The sequence below is a fragment of the Aegilops tauschii genome, chromosome 5, assembly GCF_002575655.3.
Source record: "Aegilops tauschii subsp. strangulata cultivar AL8/78 chromosome 5, Aet v6.0, whole genome shotgun sequence".
NCBI lineage: Eukaryota > Viridiplantae > Streptophyta > Magnoliopsida > Poales > Poaceae > Aegilops > Aegilops tauschii.
Genome location: NC_053039.3, coordinates 324,123,762 through 324,129,761, shown reverse-complemented (window position 1 = coordinate 324,129,761; position 6,000 = coordinate 324,123,762).

Genomic DNA, 6,000 nt, shown 5'->3' with positions numbered 1-6,000 from the left:
CGGACGCCCGAGGACCCCTTAGTCTAGGACTCCCTCAGTAGCCCCTGAACCTGGCTTCAATGACGAGGAGTCCGGCGCACAGATTTGTCTTCGGCATTGCAAGGCGGGTTCCCTGCTTCCGAACTCCAGAATAGTCTTCGGATGTAGTAAGTATATCCGGACCTGTGCACATAATTGCGGAGAATACAATATTCCACGAGTCCAATTGGCTGATAACTGTTTATGACATTGTATCCCGCCCGCCCGGTTATTATTTCCAACCGCTGGCTAGCACGTCGCCCCACGTCTCGGGACGCGGTTTTACTGGCACGTCTTGTCAAGGCAGAGATCGTGTCCCCTTATTCACGGGATTTTCACTAATGCAGGCGTGGGTATCCCAACCGTCCCCTGGGTACAACTCTTCGGGGATAGATAAGTTTTGAGACCCAGGTGGAGACGCTCAGTATTTGGGGTCTTTATATAGGGACCCAGACTTGTCTTGTTCCTTTGCGCTTGCTCCTTCCTCAACCCCACCCACCCCAAGTTCCAACCCTCGGGTTGCAATCACCACCAGCCCTAATCATGTCCAGATCCAGCCGTCAAGGCTGGTGGGTGGCCTCTTCTGTCACAGAGGAGAATATTGCGAAGCTCCGCGCAGCGAGGTATCTGACCCCGGAAATCCTTCATCGGCTTCCTGCCCAGGGGCAGGTTATACCTACTCCCAGATCCGGCGAGAGGGTAGTATTTGTGTCCCACTTCCTCCATGGGTTAGGGCTCACGCTCAACCCCTTCGTCCCGGGGCTCATGTTCTACTATGGGCTAGATTTTCACGATCTGGCCCCGGACTCTATTCTCATCATCTCGACATTTATCGTCACGTTTGAAGCCTTCCTCCGGACTCCTCCGCACTTTGGCTTGGGCTCAAGACCTTTGACGTGAGGCCGCAGGTGACAGAGGAGGAGCAGGCAGAGTGCGGCAGCGTCATAATAGGCAAGCTCGCCTGCGCGGTTTGGTTCGCAGGATCGTTCGCCAAGTCTTCCAACCTATGGCAGCAGGGGTGGTTTTATATCAACGAGCCGCGGGGCTCCAAGTGGGCGGCTACGCCTGCGTTCCGACCCGTCCCTCCAATTCAGCTTGCTTCATGGATCAATAAGGGATTGGACTGGGGATCCGTCAATGAAGTGCAGACTTTGCAAAGTCGCATCTGAAGCCTTACCGAGAAGGGCATCGATCTTGTGAACGTCGTTCAAGTAATGCTAGTCCGCCGGACCCTGCCATGTCAGCGGCGGCCTCTCCGTATGTGGGAGTTTAATCCAGAAGGGCGGCGGACTCTTCAACACTTCTTCGGCACCACACACGAAGGAATGTGGAAATTATATTTCGGGGAACGAGAGCAATGGCCGGACACCACCGAAGATGTTGGCCTTGACTGCAATCATCCGGACACTGCGGTAAGTATTCAGTCTCTGAACACCTTCCATCCAAGCATCTCTTGACAAGATACTGAACAATCCGTCCCTATACAGGACTGGATAAAGAAAGCGGTGTTAATCTGGTGTCCCGCGCCCCTTCCCGAAGACTCTGCGACCGCCCTGCTGACGAGAGCGCTGATACCAACACCGTGCCAGGTGTTTGCAGAGGGGGGCGAGAGCGGGGAGCCCAGAGGTGATACCCGCCCTGATGATGAATTAGACGTTGTGTTCGGGGAAACCGAAACCCTTTTGCCCAAGGGCAAAGATGTAGAGGAATCCCTCCATGGCAAAAAGAGGGCCGCTTCTAAAGATGAGGAGGGGAAACCTTCCAAAAGAGAAAAAATGCCATCGTCGGGCGGCTTGGGCCGGGCAAGCGATGTTGCCGTAGAGCTTTATGATGAGGACAAACCTCTGGCCGAACCGTAAGTGAAGCTGGGGCACTTTAAACATACCTCATCCTTTTCCTATTAGTGAAGTAATCATCCGACATATTTACATCCTCGCAGGTTAACGCAGCGTGTTTCTCAATCGTCCTCCTCCTCGGGATACCTTCTTCCGGAGATGATGGTGAGTGACACGCCTTCTCCGGCCTCCTCGCCCAACAGGGCGGACGATTTTGAGGTATCGTCCCGGAGGGCTCCTTCCGATCGACAAGTAGTGCAGGAAACGAAGAAGGCCTTACCCGAAGGTGGTGCCTCTGTCACTCAGGGTTCGGGAATCAAGAATGACGGCCCCGAACCATCCGTTTTATAGCCGGAGACGATTCAGGAGGCGAGTAAGCGGATTCCTTCAAAGGAATGCCGTACTCCGGCGGCGGTTTCCGAAGACCCTGGAGCGTCAGAAGTGCTGACGGACATGCTGCGACAAGCGTCCATTTCAGAGGAGCACCATTCCTTGATGGTTACGGTGGTCGAAAAGGTTCTATCCGCGAAGAGCGGATTGAACGAGGCCTTCTTGAGCCTTCTAAGAGGTTTTGAGGTTTGTGATGTAGTTTTGCCAATTGAATAATATTGACAGAATGCACCTGTTGTATATGCAGTAGCCCCTGAGACTCGGATTGCCTTCCGAAGGAAGCGATCAGAGGATCAAAAAGATATGCTCAGGTACTAACCTTGTTTTAACTTGGAATACAGGCTGCCTCCCCTCCGGCGGCTACCCGGAATACGGAAGTGGCCGAACTGCAGCGAAAGCTGGATATTGTGGAAGATGACATTGCATTGATCAACAAGCGTCTTGACGACTCGCAAGGTATATATTTCGAGCATTCCTTACACTGATGTGTTTGTAATTTAGGCCTGGCGCCGAAAAGAGTTTTATATGAAATGTGCATGAGTGCAGATGGTGTTGCCGCCGTTGAAACTCTTCGGGCGGAGCTAGCCCGGGCCAAGGAGCAGGCCCGGTGTAGTGATGCGGCTGCCAAGAAGGCATCGACTGATCTAAGAGCCGAACAAGCAGCTCGGTGCCATAATGAGGAGAAAATATCCGCACTGGCGCTTGAATTGAAGAATACTGCCAGCCGCTGTGAATACCTTGAGAAGGAGAATAAAGCCAAAATGGCTGACCTTGATAAGGCTGTAAGAGAGGTGAGTGAAGCTCGATCTGAATCCAGGGCAGCTCGTGAAGAGATTCAGCAGGCTAAGGAGATAGCGGCCGGTAAGCCCTTTTTGCTACAGACTAAGTTTGGCAATCCGGACTATGCTCAGCTGAACCAGGTCTAGAGCTCTCCGGCTGAATTTTTGGACTTGCCGAAGAGTTCTTCCGATGCGGCGTAATTTTACCAAGCACAAGAGGGGTATGCAATGGAGAAGCTTTTCTGGTCACAATTTGGCGCATCGAAGCGCCCTCTGTTGTTGAATGAATAGATGTCCCAATGGGCCGAGCTTCATAGGATATCCGGCGACGCCATGAAGAACGTCATAATCCGGTGTGGCCGAATGAGCCTGTTCCAAAGAGCTATTTTGGCCTCGTGCGGCGTCATGTTGATGCGGTGCCGCGTATCGATGCTGCGAAGCGGTCGGCATGCATTGAAGGTGCACGGATGGCCTTTGCTCGAGTCAAGACGTTCTGGGGGAAGATGAAGGCCGTCGATGTTGCGGCGAAGAGTCCGCCCAAGGGCAAGGACCGTAGTGAGGCGGAGCATTATTTTGAAGATGTCCTGGAAGCCGCCCGCTTGATAGAGGGTCAATGCTCGAAGAACATAATGTTCGAGTGAGGTGTATTAGAATTGTAAAAGACAATTTTATAATTGATCTATTTTTATATTTTGCTCAAAAGCTTGAATTCCTCCTGTGCGGCCGTTTTAATATGATCTGAAAGTTTTCCAGTCGTCGGCTTCAGCCCCCTCGTAGGAAGTACAGGGGTGTTCGAAAAAGCATTTAATCACTCTTTATCCAACGTCTTGGTCCGTGAAGGAGGTAATAATGCAGCGAACCAGGCAATCGGACTATAAGGCGTTAACACTTTCACTTAGACATAGGAGTTTTATGGCGGGACTACGACATAGCCCCTAGTATGTATGCGGCGTATGATGCCTTACATATTTGATCTGAAAAAGATCCCTCGTGTGACACAGAGAATCGCTAAGGATTCCAATAAGTCGTCAAGTGGTTGACCAGCTCTCGCCGCATCATGACAGTCAGTTTTCGGCTTTCTCTACTGAGGTGCTCATCCGGTTTAGGCCAGGGCACAATCGTAGTAGTTCTCCCTTTACTACCCTAGCCGATAGAGTGGAATGTAGGGTAGCAAGCACAGGAGCCAGGCAACCCAACTATTGACCCAAGACAATGATTCGGAGCTGATGCATATAAGGCCAAGCTTGCGGCGCCGAAGTACGCTATAGAGCTGTTCGGACTTTTACTGGCAACTCATTCATTCCCATACCGAGCCCTTGGCAGGGTATGCAGAGGTGCGTCTGTAAAGCAGCCGTTGAGGCCGTACTCGTTGTTGCAAGAGTATGAAAGATTAGTTCGGATGAGTTTTACTGGGAGCAGAGCAATATGCCAATGATAAATTTATGTATATATATAAAAAAGGAAATCACAAACCCGGCTATTTGACATGCTCGGGGTTGGGAACAGAGGAAAAAGGGCATGGTACAGGCTCGGAATAAAGAGTGCGGTCTACAAAAAGTTATATTGGACCTCCTGTCGCACGTCTGCGCCGCCCGTCCTCGGGGGGGGGGGGGGGGGGGGGAATCCTTGACGGAAGTAGCCCCTTAGGTGAGTGTACGGATCCGAACTCCGATAGAGTCCGTTATAGATGTTGTCCTGTTGGTCACCTGTTCTTAAGAGATGATATAGAAAAATAAGGAAATCAGATAAAAAACGTTACGGGAATGTTTGCAGGGTTGTCCGTACTGTGCTTCCGCCGATGCCCATGGTATCTTGAGTGTGTAGTGATGTACGCGTGGTGTAAATCTTGCCAGTATAGTAGGTGGGTGGCAGAAACCGAGCTGCTATTTCCGTTCCGAGAGTGGTCGAACTTCAGAGGGAAACTGTTTCTGGCCCCTGGTGTTCGGCTGGCGAGCCGGTCCTTCGTCTCTATCGCCTGGTGGCCTCCTCCCCTTGTGATCGGAGTTAAGCTTCCCTGCCTACTTGAGGACCCAACAGTTTCTGTTGGTATGATTAGCTGGCTTATTAGGGTGACCGTGAATTTGACAAGGTCGGTCCAATATCCTGTCAGGGGTGAATGGTCCTTCCTGGTTTACCTTTAGTGGCTTCTTCCATCGACCGGGTTTCGGATTGTGAAATCCGGCATTGACCGCTGTGTCGCGTAATCTTTCAGTATTATTGTGACTGTTGTGTTCGGTTTGTCGTGGCTTACCGTTGCCGTCTCGGATTTCGGAAGTGCCCAGATTGCTGGCGTTGTTGCTTTTACGAGCGAGCCAGTTGTCTTCTCCCGCACAAAAGCGAGTCATTAGAGCAGTAAGGGCTGCCATGGATTTGGGTCCTTCTTGGCCGAGGTGACGCGCTAGCCATTCATCCCGGACGCTATGTTTGAAGGCCGCGAGGGCTTCTGCGTCCGGACAGTCGACAATTTGGTTCTTTTAGACTAAGAACCTAGTCCAGAGCTCCTTGGCTGACTCGCCGAGCTCCTGGACAATATGACTCAAGTCATCGGCATCTAGCGGCCGGACATATGTTCCTTGGAAGTTGTCTCGAAAGGCGTCTTCCAAATCTTCCCAGTTGCCGATAGAATTTTCTGGCAAACTGTTTAGCCAGTACCGAGCTGGCCCTTTGAGCTTGAGAGGTAGGTATTTAATGGCATGAAGGTCGTCTCCGCGAGCCATGTGAATATGGAGGAGGTAATCCCCAATCCATACCGCGGGATCTGTTGTTCCATCGTATGATTCGATGTTAATGGGTTTAAACCCGTCTGGAAATTCATACTCCATTACCTCGTCAGTGAAGCAGAGAGGGTGTGCGGCTCCTCTATGTTGGGCCACACTATGAAGTACCTCCGGCGGACTCCGTTTATGGTGGTCGGCTCTGTTGTGTCCGAATAGGTGACCATTATCACCGGTCGGGGCATGTCTCCGCGATCTGTATAT